A 20,924-nucleotide genomic window follows, 5' to 3' on the forward strand; every position below is an offset into this window, starting at 1 on the left:
CCACGAGAGACTGATTTCTTTCTGTACAACCTGATTGTTATTTTGAAAGTCAAGGTGAATTTTCTTGGAACACACGAGGATTAGGAGCTCTTCTCGCCTTTCCTGAAAGGGTTCCCTCCAAGGTTGCCACCGCTGTAAGGAAATACGGAGCGGTCCTCTGGGACAGCTTTTGTTTATTCTGATAAAGCAGAAGGGGGTGCTTTAAAGTTGCCCAGGTAGGCCAAAGGGCTTTGATTTCTCACCATTACGAGGTCACTTTGCTTGCCCCAGGAGGTTCCTGGTGTGTGGGAGTTTGCCAATGCCCTCTGATATGGGCTGAACTGCGATCCCCCCACATTCTTACATTGAAATCCTAACCCCCAGTAATCTCGGAATGGGACTGTATTTGGAGACAGGGTCTGTAAAGAGGCGATTAAGTTAAATGAGGTCGCTAGGGTGGGCTTAATCCAGCATGACTGGTGTCCTCTTAAGGAGAGGAGATTAGGACCCAGACACACAGAAGGAAGACCATCCGAAGACAAGGAAGACAGCCATCTATCTACCAGCCAGTGGGAGAGACCTCAGAAGGAGCCAACACTGCCAACACCTTGATCTTGGACTTCCGGCCTCCAGAAGTGAGAAAACAAATTTCTGCTAAGTCACCCAGTCTGTGGTACTTTGTGATGGCAACCCTAGCAAACAAATACGCCCCGATCTGCCGTTTGTGGGAATGTGAGGGCACAGAAGTTGTTTGAGGAGCTGCGGCCACGGGCCGTCCGAGTACATCCCCCCCATCCCACGTCTGTGAGCCTCGAGCCTGAAGACCACGGTCTCCTGACAGGAGTCGACCTCACAGCAACTCAAGGGCCTTGAAGGAGGAGTGGGGCCCAAGGTATTCTCAGTAGTTCTCTGAGCTGAAGTTCCTTTTGCACTTGAGTTTCCAGAAGAGAACGCTTTCTGATTACGTCAGTTGAAAGGATGATGTTTGTTCATCACCAATTGGAGGTGAGCCTCGGCTAGCTAAGCTTGGCAAAGTGCATGATGGCTGATGAGGAAAAACACCTTTCCTATCCCTTGGCACCGGCTTTCCGTTCTCTCATGGCCTTTTCTTCCACGGGCCAAATTAATTTCACTGGGCTCTGCTGGGCAACAGCCCGGACAAGGCAGAGAGGAGCAGATACACGAGGAGGAGCCTATGAGTGCTCCCTGTGCTGGCTGCTTTTACGACGTGGGGGAGGAAATGAAGGGCCGTCCTCCCTGTGTGACCCAGCACTGGCCAGGATTCCTCCGTGGAAGGTGCTGCCTAGTGATGGGGCGAATGAGAACTTCACAGGACCATGCAAGTGGGAAGTCACACATCCCAGTCTCTGCCTGGGCAGGTGAGGAAACAGACTCAGCTGTAGCAAATACAAAGGTCACAGGATGCTCTGCTGGCAGTGTTCCTGCCCCTGCCTTTGGGCTCGACAGATGTCCCTATTTCCCTTGTGAAATGGTGCATTCTTCTCGCTCTCTTTATAACAAGACACTCCAAACACATAGGGACTACTAGTACGGTGAATGTCCACCCACCGGCTCAGCTTTAGAAAATGGAGCTCCTCTGCTTGACCGCTTGACCCCTTGTTTTAGAGGGACCCACTCTGTCCTGCAGCCCTTCCTTCCACGTGGTGAAGGGTCCATAGGGCCAGTGGGGCATGTCCACCCAGAGTCCACGCCTGCCCTCCACCCCAGGTGTTTGGGACCCCAGAAGTTCCTGTTGAGTGACACCTCTCCAAGCTGGCACCCAAGGCCAAACTATCCTCCTAAAAGCAGACCTTAGAGCCAGCATTCACACTCCTAGGTCTGTGGGTGGCCAATGGGTGGGTTTTTGCATCGGATGGATAGTGATGCCCAAACTCATGCGTGTAAGTAAATCCCCTTGAGTGCGGGACCGAGCTGGGGTTGGGAGGGTGGGGGGAGGGCACAGGGCAGCAAACTCTTCCCCATGCCACGACTTTCTGGCTCCAAAACTCCAGAGAATCTGGGAATCACAAAACACCACAGTCTTTATGAAGGTATATTAGTCAAGGTATATGGCTATTTGTTAGCTTGACTTACGACTTTCACATACTCAGACGTGGTACCTCATTTGCACTCCTGCACCAAGTCCTGTCCTAGTTGTGAGAATGACTTCAAAAAACATTTTTTAAGTTTGTTTATTTTTTTAGTAATCTCCACACCCAATGTGGGGCTCGAACTCACTCCCTGAGATCCAAGAGTCACATGCTCCTCCAACTGAGCCAGCCAGGCGCCCCTACTTCAAATGTGAACAAAAGAATAAAATTTCAAATACAAAGTCCGTTGCCCTCCTCCCAGACCCCATTATTCCCCCTCTCTTATAATAAATCAGAAATAGTCTTACATCTCTATTTCGTACTTTTGTTTTACGTATATATGCATCACAACTAACACTTCGTCATGTTTTAAAATATATCTAAGGAGGGTCATTTATTTTCGGCTTCTCATGTATCACATTTTTCTTCACTCCCTTTCTCCTTTCTTACATTCTTTTTAATTATCTACTCATTTAGAGGACCAGTTCTTTGCAGATAGTCTTTTTCCTTCTAGATACTTTTATAATTACTCTGTCCTTGGTGTTCTGCAGTTTTGTTACGACACTTAGTACGACTAGATGTAGATTTATTTGTGTTTTCCAAAATATTTTGAGAGAGTGCGAGAGAGCATGTGAGTGGGGGAGGGGCAGAGAGGGAGAGAGAGAGCATCCCAAGCGGGCTCCACACCAACAGCATAGAGCCCCATGCAGGGCTCGAACTCACGAACTGGGAGATCATGACCTGAGCCGAAATCAAGAGTCCGAAGCTTAACCGACTGAGCCGTCCGGGCGCCCAAATGTGTTTTTAAATCTGCTCAGCTGCTGAGACCTGGAAAGTCACTACAACTCAGAAGTTTATCTTCATGTATGGAAAACACTTTGAATCCTGCCTGTCCCCAGTTCTCTGTTTTTTTCTTATCCAGGATCTTCTTATATATATAATCCTATCTTCCACATCTCTATGTCTCCTCTACGTTTTCCATTTCCTTTCTTTCTTTGGTTTTACCTGAACTATCATTAAACTGACTGGCATGCTTTAATTGAAATTAGAACCCTTCTCATGTCTACAAGAGTTTATTTATCTTCTAGATCCACCTGTTCTCACACACTATTTTACTCTTTCCACATCTTCTTTCCCCAGTATTTTATAGGTTTGTTCAGACATTCCTTGCATATCCAGTTCCTGGGGGTGTGGAGAGCCAATAAATGTCTGCAGTATTCCATGACCCACCGTCACTGTGGTTCATTTACTGTGTGTGCTCTAGTTACGAAGTCATGCTTCAGAATGATTTTCTTTTGCCTCTGCCAGGGTCCTGTGGGTTGCATCAATTTTTATATTAGCTTAGCTTAGTTCCCATAGCATTGGGAAGAGTCTAAAACTGGACCTCATACATAAGCATGGGCTTCCAGTTTCTGGTGGGTAATTCTGTCTTCCCCATTGCTGCTTTGTCAATCTAGTGAGTAAAATGTTTCTCGTTTCTGTTTCATTAAAATAGCAGCCCTACAAAATCTGTAGCTTTATGCGTTGAGTTCTATCTCACTTGGGACTGAGGTTTTATCTCCTTTCCCTATATATATATTTTTTTTTTTTTTAAATTTTTTTTTTCAACATTTTTTATTTATTTTTGGGACAGAGAGAGACAGAGCATGAACGGGGGAGGGGCAGAGAGAGAGGGAGACACAGAATCAGAAACAGGCTCCAGGCTCCGAGCCATCAGCCCAGAGCCTGACGCGGGGCTCGAACTCACGGACCGCGAGATCGTGACCTGGCTGAAGTCGGACGCTCAACCGACTGCGCCACCCAGGCGCCCCTCTCCTTTCCCTATATTAATCTCTGCACCTTCAGTCCCTGAGCCTTTCATGCAGTCTGATACCCCCTCTTCAGCTTTATCTCCCTCTTGGCCTACTGGCTTTTGTGTCTCTCCATTTTGGCACCTAGGTTTATGTGTTCCATTTGAAGTTGATTATGTATTAAAAGCCTTTCTTTGTTCATATTTCACTGAGCATTTCTATGCATCTGGAAAAGTCCTGAGTCAGCTCAGTCTACCATATTGACTTTATCTGGTTTCTGTGAATCATTTATATTCCCCTGACCCAATTACTGGAAAACATTATGGCTACAAAACATGATCACAGAACTGTTCTTTCTCAAGCTTTGCTATCCTCAGAAACACCTTTTCTGGAGACCCTTAAAGTGGCAGATTTGACAAAGGTTTAGGTGATGAAAAGGGTCTGAGAGCTCATAAAACACTCTAGTGGAGATGTTTGAGCCACTGGCTTCTCTACGTGCTCCAAAGTTGAAATGCCAAGTAATAGTACTTTCCCAATTTCCCATTTTCTTCTTTGCAGAAAAAAAAAGCACTATTACTGACAATTATTAAAACTTCTCAGGAAAGGGCACCTGGGTGGCTCAGTTGGTTAAGCGTCCGACTCTTGGTTTTGGCTCAGGTCATGATCTCAGTTTTGTGGGTTGGAGCCCCACATCAGGCTCTGTGTTGGCAGCATGGAGCTTGCTTCTCTCTCCCTCTCTCTCTGCCCCTTCCCCACTCACACTGTCTCACGTAAATAAATAAACCTGAAAAAAATGCTGAACAATAATGCTGAAAAAACTCAAGATAGAAAGGGATGATAATAACATTTGCCCTTTATGGTATTCTATCATCTATGCATATTTTGGAAGCTATATACTCACAAAGACATTGGAAAAAAGGTGAAGGAAACACAACCAAATATTTGGTTAATTTTGAATAATGGGAAGAAAAGAAAAACGAAGTACAAATTAGTACAAGGAAAGACAATTTATATCTATGAGATCTTGGTTTAAAAAAGGAGAGAGAATCTTCAAGAAAACTCTGGCAAACTAAATCTAGTAGTGTAATAAAAGGATTACACACCATGATCAAATGGGATTTATCCCAGGAATGCAAGGCTGGTTCAACATACAAAAATCAATCAATACACCATACATTAATACAATGAAGGAAAAATATCATGTGATCATCTCAATTGGTGCAGACAGAGCATGTGACAAAACCAACACCCTTTCATAAAAAAATTACTCAGCAACTGAGAACAGAAGGGAAATTCCTCAACACAACACATAAAGTCCTTTTCATTTATGAAAGACCCACAGCTAACATCATATTCAATGGTGAAAGACTGAAACCTAGCTCTCTATGACCGGGAACAAAACAAAGGAAGCCTGCATTCACCACTTCTATCTGATGAATTTGTTGGAAGTTCTAATCAAAACAGGCAAAATTCCAACAGTCTTTTTTGCAGAAATGGAAAAAATTGTCCTAAGATCCACAGGGACCCCAAATTGCCAAAATAATCTTGAAAAAAAAATTATGGGACTCACACTTCCTGATTTTAAAACTTAACATAAAGCTACAGTGGGGTGCCTGCGTGGCTCAGGTGGTTAAGCGTCAGACTTCAGCCTAGGTCATGAGCTCGTTTCCGAGTTCAAGCCCCGCGTTGTGCTCTGTGCTGACAGCTCAGAGCCTGGAGCCTGTTTCAGATTCTGTGTGTGTCTCTCTCTCTCTCTGCCCCTCCCCCACTCATGCTCTGTCTCTGTCTCTCTCTCAAAAATAAATAAAACATAAGAACATTTTAAAGCTATGGTAATAAAAGCAGTGTGGCACTGGCATAAAGATAGACACATAAATCAGTGTGATGTAATTAAGAGCCCAGATTTTTGGCTAAGTTACCAAGACCATTTAATGAGGAGAGAATAGTCTGTTCAGCAAATGGTGTTAGAACAACTGAATTTCTACATCAAAAGGATGAAGTTGGGCCCTTACCTGCAATCATACACAAAAGTGAACTAAAAACAGATCAAAGACTTACATATAAGAGTTAAAACTATATATATTCCTTAAAGAAAACACAAGAGTAAATCTTTATGACCTGGGATTTGGCAATGGTTTCATAGATATGAACCCAAAGCACAGACAACAAAAGGAAAAATAAATTGGACTTCATCAAAATTAAAATCTTTTTGGTCATCAAAGGACATTATCAAGAAAGTCAAAAGGAAACTCCAAATGAGAGAAAGTATTTACAAATCACATATCTGATGAGGGTCTAGTATCCAGAATATATCAATAATCCCCAAAACTCAACAACAAAAAAGACAAACAACCCAGTTACAAAATGGGCAAAGGACTTCAAAAGACATTTTTTTTTTAATATTTTTTTTCAACGTTTTTAATTTATTTTTGGGACAGAGAGAGACAAAGCATGAACGGGGGAGGGGCAGAGAGAGAGGGAGACACAGAATCGGAAGCAGGCTTCAGGCTCCGAGCCATCAGCCCAGAGCCTGACGCGGGGCTCGAACTCACGGACCGCGAGATCGTGACCTGGCTGAAGTCGGACGCTTAACCGACTGCGCCACCCAGGCGCCCCAAAAGACATTTATCCAAAGACTAAATACAATGGCCAAAAGCATATGTATGAAAAGATACTCAACATCATTAGTCATTAGGGAAATACAAGTCAAAACCACAAAGGGATAGCACTTAATATCTACTAGGATGGCTGTAATTATAAAACAAGCAAGCAAGCAAGCAAACAAACAGAAAGCACCATGTTTTGGAGAGGGTGTGGAGAAGTTGGAACCCTAGCACGTTACTGGTGAGATTATAAAATGGTGCAGCCACTGAAGTTCCACACAGAAGACTGCATCACACAGCCATTCCACTCCAACATATACTTTCAAAACAAGGAAATGGAAATGGTCTTAAACAGATACCTGTACACCCATATCTACAGTAGCATTATTCACAACAGCCAAAAGATGGAAACAATCCAGATGTCTATCAACTGATGAATGGAAACAAAACGTTGTATATTCCATACAGTGGACTATTACTCAGCCACGGAAGGGAATCGAGTGCGGAGGGACATACTGCCACAGGGATAAGGCTTGAAGACATTATGGTAATTGAAAGAAGTCAAGCCCACAAGGCCATGTATTGCATGACTATATGAGATGTCCAGAATAGACCAGTATGTAAACAGAAAGTAGAGTATTGGTTGCCGGAGAGTATCGGGTGGGTAGGCAGGGGAGCGAAATGGGGCATGACTGCTTAAACCACATAAGGTTTCCTTTGGGGAGGTGGAAGCGTTCTAGAAGTAGACAGTGGTGATGGTTGCACAACACTGTAAATGTCCTAAGTGCCACTGAACTGTACACTTTAAAATGGTAAATTTCACACTGTGTGAATTTTATCACAACTTAAAAAAAAAAAAGAAATTTCAGTTAAAAAGGAGAGGGAATAGGTCCTGAGTGGGAGTAAATTCCCTCCCACTGCCTGAGCTGTTGGTAATGATGCAATCTTCACATTTTACTTCTCCCACAGTGGGGGATCCTGGAGTCAACGTGTGTTCTTTGATGGTGTCCTGTCCTCGCTGAAGCACGCACGCTGACCGAGACTTACGGATAGGAGAGGTACACGTAAACATAAATTTACCAACGGAGCGTGCGTTCTTGGTGCCTCCCCAGTAATGATGGTGAAACCCAACCTCACACAACTCCATATAGGCAGGCGCTGTTCAGAAGCTGACATATCCTAGAGGGGGAGGTGTGCTCCTGTCTCAAAAACTGAACAGTTTGGGAGGGAGCGGGGAGCTGAGAAGCATTATGTTGGGGAATAACAAACCCTCATGTCCACATTTCTGTCAGGAGGCTATTCCTGCAAAAATCACCCATGCATAACTGCCAAAGAGCAGGAACATGGAGAATATAGCAAATAATTGCAAATCTGTTTTTAGATCTTGTCAGTAGTTACAGCTGCTAGGAATTGCAGCTGACGTACAAAGCCAAAAACAAATATGTATTTTTAGAAACTTATTTTTAAATTAGTGCTGGACCACATTCAAAACATAAATCTGACAGGTTCTTCAAGAAAACAGCTAGTCCAAAGTTCCTTTTCCTTCAGGTAAGGCTAAACATCTACCAATCTATCAGACTACTGAAACTCTAACCTATTTTTAAGGCGCCCTAGAGAATGAGATTTCATAGCCTCAATTGGTAACTTATTTTACGCCTTATAATCTGAACATCAGAAGCTAAGAACCTTTTAGGCTCAAGTGCATTCCAGACCTACTTAGGCCTTTGTAGGATCAAAAACTTTGCCTTAGTTAAACAGACCAGTGTAATGAGGGAAAATAACAAGAATAAAAACAAAATAGGTTTTCTAGCCTAAGATTCCAGTAAGATAGGAATTACGACCCTGGAGCAAGGAGACCTTTGTAAAGCCTGTTCCATTAAATGGTAGTAAATTATTCTCCTTTTTCCTTTCTGCCAAACCATACACTTTCCACTTTTCAAACTTGACTTCTTTTCTTTCAACAATTATGCTGCACCTGTTGTGTGTGAGATCCAGTGCTGGAAACAAAGCCACCTATGACACCGTCCCTGTCCTTATGAAGCTCACAGTCTCTGAGGTGATCTCTCTGGGTAGACACATATTATGGCAAAGGTGATGAGTACCAGAATGGAGATGACACAGGCCTCAGCAGCGTTAAAACTGAGGAGTGATAACTTGGGGGAAGTTCAGGAAGCCTTCAAGAAGAATCAACATTGAAGCTACATCCTGAACAACGGCTAACTCCTTGTTGATCATCCAGTTGGAAATGCAGGAGAGGAATGGGTTTAGTAGGAAAGACGATGAGTCCAATTTTGGATGTCAGGCTTTGAGTTGCCTTTGGAGCATTTAGGGGGCCATGAGATATTGGGGTCTAGAGAGATTCAAGCCAGAGATGCCACTTTGGATTCCTCAGCCTGTAGAAACCCAGGGAGAACAGGCGGGGTGAGAAGGTGCCCTAAGGGGTGATTCCCAGAAACACCAACACATCCTCTGAGTGTTCAACCAGAGGGTCTGTTCTCTCAGGGACCAAGTCTTATACTGTCTCTGCATTTTTCACAGTACCTACCCAGGGCTGAGGACAGAGGACATGGTTACATACAAAAAATTGCATTTGTCCTCTGTATTTACTGATTTGGTCTGTCTTATTCTCGTGGTCTTTTTGGTCTCCGTATCTGTCCACAATGCCCAACACTGGGCTAGGATGCAGTGGGATTTCCAATAATAACTGAGATGAATTCCTCTGTATTGTTCTCTACAAATGATAGAATCCCAATTCTCCTCCAGAGGAGGAAAGCCCCCTCCAAATTCTAGATGACACTGCCGGAAACAAAACTTAACAAAACAACTCCGTGTCCTTTACAGAGACAGGACGTTGTATTTTGTTAAGAATTCAGATTACATGGAAGAGTTGAAAGACAGTCTGGCTGAGGACAGGATAGGACACAAGGTTCATTAACTTAATACAAATTCCATTAAAAAAATAAGAGGATAGATCTGTCCTGTCCTCTCTGGTCTCAAGTCTCCTCTGACCAGCACAACCGGGAACTGGAGGGAAGAAAGGCTTATACTAACAAGTTGCTTATTTTCTTCTGTCCAAAGTTTTGGAAAGTGGGGGTCAGGGGGCTGTTTGGGGTATTGGACGAAATGTCATTCTTCTATGATGTGGATTGGGTGATTTTCTATCAAAAAGAAAAGTTTGCCCTCCAAGGAGGTGTAGCATTAAATCAAGCAATAAGTTTGCAAGAGGCAACAGCAGATTTGCAGGCTCAAGATAGATGGAATCTGTCTGTCCACAACCACCTGGGTTAGAACACAGGTGATGCACGTAAGCCAACCATGCTGAAGGACAAAGCTGCCTGGGAAGCCTTTAACAAAAGGGGCAGGGGACACTGGAAAGATCTGAAAGCAAAACCTGATTACATGTGATCCTTTTCCACTGTGTCTGCTAACTGGAGTGATAACTTAAATAAATCAGTGAAATTAGAAGGAAAGTTCAAGAAGAAAGAAACCAGGAGCTGGCAACCCCACTGTCCTTCCACCTGAAATAGCAACTTGGATGAAAGTGGAAGGAAGACCAGCTAGGAACCTCGGGGCATGAGAAATCTCAGTTTCCTTCTGGCCACACAGATCCCATATTTGGAGCTAAAAAGTCTGGCAACCCAGAAATGCCCATGGGTGCAACCAAAAAAGCCCAGAAAAAAGCCTGTTTTCTCTAGTCAAAGGAGCAGGAAAGGGGCAGCCTAGCAAGACAAAAAAAACTGTCAGACCATGATCATGCTACTCTAGCCCAACACCACAGAAAAAAACCTGTGGCTTCACTCCCATCCATGCCAGCAAAGACCAAGTGGGGAGCCTAGACCTCCACTCCTATGAGGCTGTAACAGCATGTCCTATGAGGTGGTAACAGAGGAGATCAAGGAGGGAGCTGGGACTTTCATCCTTGTCAGCCAATAATGAGGCCTCTGGCCCCCTGTGGTATCTTCAGAGACAACATGAGAAGAATGAACTTCTGTGCCCCACCTAGCGAAAGGAGGCATTTTCTTCTCCTCTCAGTGGGGTTGTGTCAGAAGAAGCCTCATAGAGAATCAGGACTTTCATCCCTGCCCAGGAGTAACAAAGGCATACCCCCTGTCTCCTCCCCACCCTTCACCTATCCCTTGCAGTGTCAGTGGAGGTCATGCGGACAGCAGGAACTCCCATCCCCACCCAGCAGGCTTCAACAGAGGTCGAGTAGGGGGTCTAGAGCACTTCTACCTGGCAGGATCCAGCATCAGAACACTTAACACTTAAGATGTCTACGTTTCATTTGAAAGTGACATGTCATACCAAGAACCAGGAAGATGTCAAAATGAATGTAAAAAAAAAAAAAAATCAACTGATGGCAACATCAAGACGACAGAGACAGTGGTATCATCTGACAAAGATGTTAAAGCAGCCGTAATAAAAATGCTTCAACATGCAGTTAGGAATATGTGTAAAACAAATGAAAAATAAAAGAAGAAAGCCTCAAAAAAGAAGACATAAAGGAGAACTGGTTATAAATGTTAGAACTTAAAAATATAATAACAAAGAAAAACTTAGTGGATGGGTTTAAGAGCGGGATGGAGGGGACGGAAGAAAGAGTTTGTAAACAGGGAGACAGAACAGTGGCAATGATGGAGTCTGAATAACAGAGGCAAATGGACTGAGGAAAAAACTAACGGAGTCTCGGGGACCTGTGGGAATAAAAGAAGAAGTAACATGCATGTCTTCAGAGTCCTAGAAGGAGAGGAGAAGGAGAATGGGGTTGAAAAAGCACTGAAAGAAACAAAGGCTGAAAACTTCCCAAATTTAGTGACAGACATAAACCTACAGATTCAAGAAGCTGCACAAATTCTAAATATGACAAGCCCCCAAAAATCCAGCCCAAGATAGATTATATTAAATTTCTTTCTTCAAATTTCTTCAAACTGCGGACAAAGAAAAGATCTCAAAAGCAGCCCGAGGTAAATGCTACTTTACCTGTAGGGGAAAACCAGTTGGAACGACAGTGGGCTTCTCACCAGAAACGGCATAATATTTTTCAAGTGTTGAAAGGAACGAACTGTCCGCTCAGTGAAGATATCTTTCAGGAAAGAAGAAATCAAGACATTCTCAAATGGAAGCAACTAAGAGAATTTGTCACCATCAGAACTGCCCTACAAGAATAGCTAACGGAAATTTCAGAAATGAAAAGGAAATGATAAAAAAAAGAAATCTTGGGGCATCAGGGAAAAAGAAAGAACACGGTAAGCAAAAATATGGGTAAATGCAATGGGCTTTTCCTTTCCTCTTGAATTCCCTGAATTATATTTGAGTAAGTTAAAGCACAAATTATACACTGTCTGATGTGGTTCTAAATGTATACAGAGAAAAATTTTTAAGAAAAGCATATTATAAATGGGGGTGGGTAAAGAAATGTAAAAGGAGGTAACGTTTCTGTACTTCACTCAGACTGGTAAAATGACACCACCAGTAAACTATGATTAGTTTAGTTATGACTTCACTCAGACTGGCAAAATTACAACACCAGTAAACTATGACTAGTTATGTGTGTGTGTGTGTGTGTGTGTGTGTATGTATATATATATATATATATATGTACACATATATATATATATATACATACACATTATACATACATATACATATACATATATATAATATATATATATATAATACCCAGAACTAGTAAAAAAATCTATACTGTGAGACACATTCAAAAATATGACAGATAAATCAACATAGAATTCTATTTATTTTATTTTTTAATGTTTCTTTATTTTGAGAGAGAGAGAGAGCACGCGCGCATGGGGGAGGGACAGAGAGAGAGGGAGACACAGAATCTGAAGCAGGCTCCAGGCTCTGAGCTGTCAACACAGAGCCCGATGTTGGGCTTGAATCCACAAACCGTGAGATCATGACCTCAGCCAAAGCAACTGAGTTACCTGGGCACCCCCAAAATGGAATTCCAAAAAACATTCACATAACCCACAAGAAGGAAGGAAAAACAAAACAGAGAAATGAAAACCAGAACAGGAAACAAAAGATAAAATGGAGAATTCTGCTGTATTCTCTCACTGGAGAATTCTACCAAATATATTTAAAGAAGACTTAACATCAATTCTACAAAACCTTTGGGGCACCTGGGTGGCTCAATCAATTCAGTGGCCAACTCTTGATTTCAGCTCAGGTCATGACCTCACGGTTTGTGAGTTCGAGCCCTGCATTAGGCTCTGTGCTGACAGCATGGAGCCTGCTTGGGATTCTGTCTCCCTCTCTCTCTGCCTCTCTCCTGCTTTCTATCTCTCTCTCAAAATAAATGAAAATAAACTTTTAAAGAATTATTTAAAAAATTCTACACAATCTTTCCCAGAAAATCAAAGAGGAGGGGACTCTTTCTAATTCACTTACTATCCTGATATCAAAACCATTTAAAGATATAACAAAGAAAAAAGAAAACCACAATCCAGTATTTCGCCTAAGTATAGATGCAAAATTTCTAAATGTTAGTAAATTCAGTTCAGCAATATATGACAAGAATAACACAACGTGAACAAGTGGGCATTATTCCAGGGATGCAAACTGGTTCAATATATAAAAATCAATGTAATCCACCATATTAATAGCTAAAGAGGAAAAAAACCCCACATGATCATATCAGTTGCTGCAGATAAAATATTTTACAAGATTCAACACCCATTCATGATTTAAAAAACAAAACAAAACCTCTTAGGAAATTAGGAATAAAGGGGATTTTCTCCAACTTGACAAAGAGCATCTTCGAAAACTCCACAGCTAACACCATACTTTATGATGAAAGACTGCTACTTTCCCCCTAAGATAGGAAGCAAGGTAAGTTTGTCCATTCTCACATTCTTATTCAAATAGTGCTGAAAGTAATAGTCAATGCAATATGGCAAGAAAAGGAAATAAAAGAATATGGATCAGAAAGGAAGTAATAAAAATGTTCCAATTTGCAGATGATGCGATGGTCTAGAAAATCCCAAGAAATATAAATATAGATAAGAAAATATAAACACACACAGACACATATCAAACTCTCAGAAGTAGTGAGTTCAGCAAGGTTGCGTGCTATGAGACCAACACACAGAAATCAATTGAATTTCTATGTACTATAAATAGACATGTGAATCCTGAAATTAAAAACATGATGCATATATGTTTGTTCAAAAAAAAAAAGAAATACTTAGGTGTAAATGTAGCAAAATATGTATAGGACTTATATACTGAAAATTACACAATGTTGACAAAACAAAGATCTAAATAATTGGAGAGATATGTAATTTTCATGGATTGGAACACTCAACATAAATATTAATATAAATAAAAATAAAAACGTTAATTCTTCCCAAATTGATATTTAGATTTAATATTAATTCTTACCAAATTGATCTATAGGTTTAATGCAATTCCTATCAAAATCCCAACAAGATTTTTTTGTAGGTATAGACAAGATTATTCTAAAAAATGTACAGAAAAGCAAAGGACCTAGAGTAGCTAAAAGAATTTTGCATAAAGTGGAAGGGATCAGTCTACTTGATTTCAAGACCTAGGATATGGTAATCAAGACAGTGTGGCATTGGTTGAGGGATAGCTACACAGGTTAGAATAGACTAGAATAGAGAACCCAGGAAAAAGACCACAAAAATATACCTGATTTTTGATAAAGGTGTAAAAGCAATTCGGTGAAAGATACTCTTTTCAACAAATGATACGGGAGCAACCATGCATACATAAAGAAAAACAAACCCTCTATAGAAGTCTCCTTATGCAAAAATTAACTCAACATGAATCACACACTTAAGAGTAAAATATAAAACTATACACAAAACTATAAAACTCTACAAAAAATACAACCGTATATTTGGGATTGAGGACTAGGCACAGAGTTCTTGCACCTAACACCAAAAGCAAAATCCATAAAGAAAAATTAATTTGGGCTTTATTAAAATTAAAAACCTTTTTCTTTTCTCCCTGAGAAAGACTGTCTTCCCGAGGCCGAAAGGACAAGCTACAGAGTGGGAGAAAACGTTTGTCGACCGCCTATCTTTAAAGGATGAATGTCTAGAATATATAAAGAACTACTGAAGCTCAACAGAAGAAAACCCCAAGGAATCCAATTAGAAAACGGGCAAAGGGTACGAAGAGACATTTCGTCAGAAAGGACATACAGATGGCAAATGAGCACGTGAAAAGTGGCTCAGCACCATTGGCAATTAGGGAAATGCAAATGAAAACCACAAGGAGCTATTACCACACACTTTCCACAGCGGCCAACATAAAAAAATTAAAAAAAACATAAAAAAACAGTGACAGCACGTGCTGGCACAGATGTGGAAAGACTGGATCGCTCAGACACTGCTCGTGGAAATGTAAATGCCGTGGCCACTCTGAAAGAACAGTTTGGCATTTCTTTAAAAAACCAAACACATCACAACTCTGTGAAAATACTACAAACCACTAAATTATATAATTTAAAAAGGTAAAGTTTATGCATTTGATGTAAAAAAAAAAAAAAAAAATCAGATAAACCTGAGCTAATGTGCAGCCCAAACTGCCTACCCACAGAATGGAAGCCAAGAAATGGTTTTCATTTCTAAAAAGAAAAAAAAATAAATAAATAACCCACCTAAATATGCAACTGCTAAAAAACCCAGCTGTTGCACTCCTGGACATTTATCCCAGAGAAATGAGGACGTACGTTCACATAAAAGCCTGTAAACAAATGTTTTCCAGAGCTTTATTCATAATGGCCCCAATCTGGAAACCCAGATATCCTTCAGCAGGTGAATGGTCGAACAAAGCGTGGCACGGCCATGGCCCTGAGATACTACTCGGCGAGAAAGAGGAGGAAACCATTGCTAATACGCAAGAACCGGATGAGTCCCCAGAGAATGATGCTAAGTGAAAAAAGGGAGCTTTTTTTTTTGTCCCAAGAGTTACACATGATAGGACTCATTTATATAACAGTCTTGAAATGGCAAAATTACGGAAATAGAGGACGGATTGATGGCTGCCAGGAGCTAAGGAGAGGGTAGAAGGTAGATATGACCATAAAAAGACAACAGGAGGATCCTGCTGCTGATGAAAATGTTTCCTATTTTGACTGCATCGATGTCAGTTTCCTGGCCGTGACACCGTTGTATAGTTTTGCAAGATGTCACCTTTGGGGGAAAGTGAGCAAAGGCTACCAGGGGGAGGGGCAGGGGGGAGGGGGGCGCTCTCTGTATTATTTCTTACAACCACATGTGAAACTGCAATTATCCCCAAATAAAACGTTTAAAGAAACAAAACAATGTACGCACGGCCTTTTATTTTGTGTTTCTTTGCAGTGGGAAGAAACGTGGCCTCCCTGAGCTCCTTGAAAGGGGGTGGGAGACTGTCATCCGTCTCCTGGAGCCGCGCTCCCCCCGGGAGAGGCTGTCCACCACAGGCAGAGCCGTCTGACCTCATTAGCAGAGCAGGCGAAGTCAGATTTGAATGACAGCCCCAGCACATATGGAAACCGTTACCTCATTCCACGACTTGCAATGAGGTAGTGAGGTTTCCCTTATACAAGGCTGAGCGCCGTGGTCCAGTCGGAGCCTACGAAAAGGTCAGGTCAGAGTCACGGGGCTGCCAGGAACAGATACATTAGCAGGGCACCTGGCTGACCCAGAGAGGCCTCGGTGAAAGGCTGGGCGGTGGGTTGAGAAGCCCCGGGTGTAGCGGAGTGAGGAATAGTCTAGGCTCTGTGTCTTTCCTGGTCGGGGCATTTGGGAAAGGTCAAGGCAAAACAACTCCGTGGTGAAGCACCGGGCTGGTCGGGAAGATGCTGCTTTCCAGGAGCAAAGTTCTGTTAAGGTTCTACTTGTATCCACCGGACCATGCCGTCTCCCTGCTCAAAATCAAACGCCAAACGCAAAACCCTGGCTTCCTCTCAAACCCAATCCCCCACTAGGCTCCCCCTCCCCCCCTCCGCTCCAGCCACATGGCCTTTCTCGCGATTCCGGGAACACTAACTAGTTTCCCACGTCAGGGTCTTTGCACTTGGCTGGCTGTCTGGGATGTCCTTCCCACGGTGGGTGGCTCTCTCCGTAGAGCGGCTTGCTGTATAACCTCCCCGCCTCCTCTCTCTCCAAATCTGTACCTTGGTTTAGCTTGCTTTGTCTCACTTTTCACCACAGAGTTTGTGTTTCCTTTCTGTTCCCCACCAGAAGGTACGTTCTAGGAGGGTCAGTTCGATGTTTTTCATTCACGGTTATATGCCCGGCACCAAAAACAGTGCCGAGTACAAGGAAGATACTCAAGGGCTATACGTGGAAGGATTGAAGAAATGAAGGGATGGCAAGCCCACGGGGCCCTTCGTCTTCCTCCTTCCAAAGGCCGAGCAAGCACATCCTCGTCCTGGAGGAAGGGAGGAGCTGGTGTGACCTCCCAGGGTCTCATCACACGGAGCTTCTTTGTGAAGAAGAGAGTTTCCAGGGCCACAGGACTCCCAAGCCTACCTTCTAACTTCGCCAAAGAAGGGCCGACCCTTCTCAGGCAGGCGTACACATTGGCTAAGGGTTGCTTTCTTGTGCAATGGAAACCGTGCACTTCAGCGCAGGTCCAAAGTTCACCCTCCCGTGAAGCCTGAAAACAATGGCCTTCATTTAAGGGTGTTAAATTAATTAAACAAGGAAGCCCTCAGACCGATGCGGTTTTAATGCCACGGTGGCGCACACAGGCGAACCAAAATCCAAGCTTGTAAATACCTCACGGTTATGAAACTGACGCCTAAGGACAACCAATCACAAACCTGACCAGGCTTTAAGCGATAGCCAATCAATAATCTCCTTCATTTGCTGTTGCCTTTTCTCTATGAAATCTCTCCCTGAGCTCCTTCCCCCTAGCAGAGAGCTCCTAGCCACTTCTGGTCTGTTGCTTCTGATTCTATTTGATTGTTGCTCATGCAACAATCTTGCAATTCTTAACTTGCCTCAGTTTATCTTGCAACAAGGGGCAAGTATGTGAATGTGGCAAAGGAAGGAAGAAAAGAACGTGGGAGGGTGAAAAGAGTATTTATACAAAGGCAACGATTATTTTTAAAGTGCTTGATGCTTATGGATAATAACTGCAGAGAAACAGCACAGGGTGCTGGAGAGAAGCAGAGGAAAATTTAAACCAGGATTAAGGACAGTTTGTGAACAATGAAGCCTATTGGGCTGACATACAATTTCCTGAGAGTAAAGTTAGCTCTACCATGAAAATATTGAAAATATGATTTGACAGAGCATCTACTACAGGAAGGGGAGACATGGGAGTAATGACTTAATAGTATTTTAATCAATTAAATTCCTTGAATGTGAGCTTGCCTTTATATGTAAAATGAAGCAAATTTGCCTATTTGAGCTTAAGAAGATTTGGGTCAAGTCTGAAACCACTGAGAACGCTCATGAATGTTATTTTCTTTTCAAATAGCAAACTTTCTAGTAGGTCTATTAAGCTGCAAATTAATTACAATAAAAATAACTATTCCTGTACCCTTGTTTCTCTTCCAGCACCTCTCCAAGGCACGGGTCTGGGCAATAAACGTCTGACTTTACAAATTCAAATAAGAACCCAAACAATTCGAATTTGGCCATAGTGCCCCCTTGACTCAATTGTTGAAGTAACAAAAGATAAGCTTCACTCCCGATTAACCTCCTAAACACTAATTAAAGATAATGAGGGATCAAGGTGCCTGGCATAGCCTGACCTCTGTGTTCCCCCCAGAGTTCACAGGAGTCTGACGGCCCATACAGGTGCCTGCATTGTACTGTCTCCCTGGGAAAATGCACGGCCCGATTGGTGGGGAATACAATAAACTCTCTTTATGAGAATTACATAGAGGAAAATTTGCAGATCTCAGCCTAGGGGATTTGTTTATAGGACTTCAGACCAGGGGTGAGTCACTCAAAGTTCGGCCCAGCCCATGGAGAGAGTTACAGGCCTTCAACAAATTACCTTTTACACTGTAACGCTCAATTCATGTTTTTGAGCTGCTTAAAGTCCATTCTGGAACAAGGTCGGGGTGTGCGCAAGGAAGATGTTATGAAGGGGTGAATGAACCCACGATCGCCAGTACTCTGGAATCCAGCCAGGCCACAACCAACATTTGGAAGTATTTTCCTCTTTCTTCCACCTCCTCCCACATGGAGAACATAGTATTATCAGTTAAGTCCTAGGTAGACTCAAAGCCCCCGAAAAAAGTCATTTGAGCTCCCTTTCCTTTCCCAACGGACGTGTTGGAACTAGGAGGTAGCATGGGGTCTAACGCTTCCTCCCCGTGTGTGGCTGCCATATCTTACCATTTGTGAGTCAAGGCCTTTTCCCAGCTCTGTGTGCAGAAGTGCTGGGGCCCAGGGTCTTCTCTCTCAGGGCAGAGACGGCATCTAAGTCACAGGACACCGCAGGACAGGCGGTCAACATTGCCCTCTGAGGCTGAGGCCCACACTTAGCCAGGGCTGGACGTGCAGGGGGTTCCGCTGGGCCCTCCTCGGTCACTAACCTGTGTCAGGTCTCCATCAACTAGCTGAGTTGCTTTGGATTTGGAACTAGAATCCCATTTTCCATAATCCTGTATGGACACTAACAACTTTGTTTCCTGTGGCCAAGTAGTCAGGCTAAGTATCTTTTTTTTTCTTTTTCTTTTTTCAACTTTTTTTTTTTTTTTTTTTTTTTTTTTTTTTTTTTGGGACAGAGAGACAGAGCATGAACGGGGGAGGGGCAGAGAGAGAGGGAGACACAGAATCGGAAACAGGCTCCAGGCTCCGAGCCATCAGCCCAGAGCCTGACGCGGGGCTCGAACTCACGGACCGCGAGATCGTGACCTGGCTGAAGTCGGACGCTTAACCGACTGCGCCACCCAGGCGCCCCAAGGCTAAGTATCTTAAAGTAGTTCTTGAAAAAAATGTCTGCTTCATCAAAAAAAAAAAAAAAAAAAATAACCCATACTCTTCAGCAGGAAGTGACTGCAAACAGTGGGTTTTCAAATCAGCCATTTGAGAACAAGTATGCAAAAATTGTTCAAGTTGAGGCCACACCTGCAGAACAATTCTGTGTGGAACAAGCAGGAACCATACCACAGCTGCCTTTTAAAAAACTTTTGAGCTGATCGTTTAGGTAAACAGAAAAGGAAAATGAACATTTAGTTATCTGGTGCCATTTGACGGCTGTCCAGATTGACAACCAGACCTACGGCCTGGGCTGCAGAGAGCTGGGAAATACGACCCCCCAACTCTGCTTGGCCGGTGGCCACGGATGGGCTTGGCAATCCGTCAAATCCTCTCTGGTCTCTTCTTTAAAGAAGGGTCTTCAAGGCGAACACGGGGAGTGAGGCAGCACCATGCAAACTTTGCCAGGGTCTTCTTTTATTACTTTTAAAGCAGGGTTTACTGATAAGCACACGGACAGACAATGCACAAGGGGCTCTCCAGAGGTCAGGTCCTCGGCTTCTTCCAGGCAGAAGAGCTGCGAAACCTGCCTGGTGTTCCTGGCAAACCCTTTCTTTTCAAATTTCAAAATAAGATGGCTGTCCACAGCACGGCTTGCTCATGTTTTCCAGTTTGGAGAAGAGTTCTCACTGAAAAGGCTCACCCGGATCCCACAGCGTGAGGCTGTTCTGACAGGTCTGGCCGATTACCTTACTCTTGGTTCCTACCAGTCTGTGGAAAGATTCATTGCAGCTGATGTTGGGATAGCATTAGGAAAGATGTGGTAGAAAATAAAACAGGTGGGGCACAGGGCAGGGAGAACACATTTTCCTTTTCTTTTTTTTTTTTTTTTTCTTTTTTTTTTTTTTTTTTTTAACATTTTTTATTTATTTTTGGGACAGAGAGAGACAGAGCATGAACGGGGGAGGGGCAGAGAGAGAGGGAGACACAGAATCGGAAACAGGCTCCAGGCTCCGAGCCATCAGCCCAGAGCCTGACGCGGGGCTCGAACTCACGGACCGCGAGATCGTGACCTGGCTGAAGTCGGACGCTTAACCGACTGCGCCACCCAGGCGCCCCCACATTTTCCTTTTCTTTCCCAATGGAAAAAAACCTTGGGTTATGGATTTAAAGAATGAATTGGATGTTTGCAATTAATCGCTCACATCTTATTACTTGACCTGTCTCCGGGTCATCCGTAAAAATTATGAAACAGCAAATAAAAACCACAGTTGACCTCCAGTGTTAGATGGTGCACTTCCAGAATGGATACAGAGTACAGGAGAATGCGAAAATCTAAGAGAAACATGCGTCTCTGCTCTGGAAGTGATGTAATTTCTCTGAGATAAAGAATGACCGTCTTTAGGAGGTGAGTGAATCCCCTAAAAATCTAATGCAAAATTGACATGTAGAGAGACAAGCCATGCTTTCATCAGATTCTCAGAGGCCTGTAATGTATGTATGTATGTAAGTTGCATGTAACGTCCCCACCAACATCCTTTTCTT

The 20,924-nt window shown here is 43.0% G+C and overlaps 1 protein-coding gene across 9 annotated transcripts in view; it reads right to left on the bottom strand.

Moving 5' to 3' along the window:
* ATP8A2 (ATPase phospholipid transporting 8A2) overlaps positions 1 to 20,924 on the bottom strand; it is a 614,836-nt gene that overhangs the window by 13,323 nt on the left and 580,589 nt on the right. The window lies entirely within an intron of this gene.

This window comes from Neofelis nebulosa, chromosome 1 (genome assembly GCF_028018385.1).
Source record: "Neofelis nebulosa isolate mNeoNeb1 chromosome 1, mNeoNeb1.pri, whole genome shotgun sequence".
Lineage (NCBI taxonomy): Eukaryota > Metazoa > Chordata > Mammalia > Carnivora > Felidae > Neofelis > Neofelis nebulosa.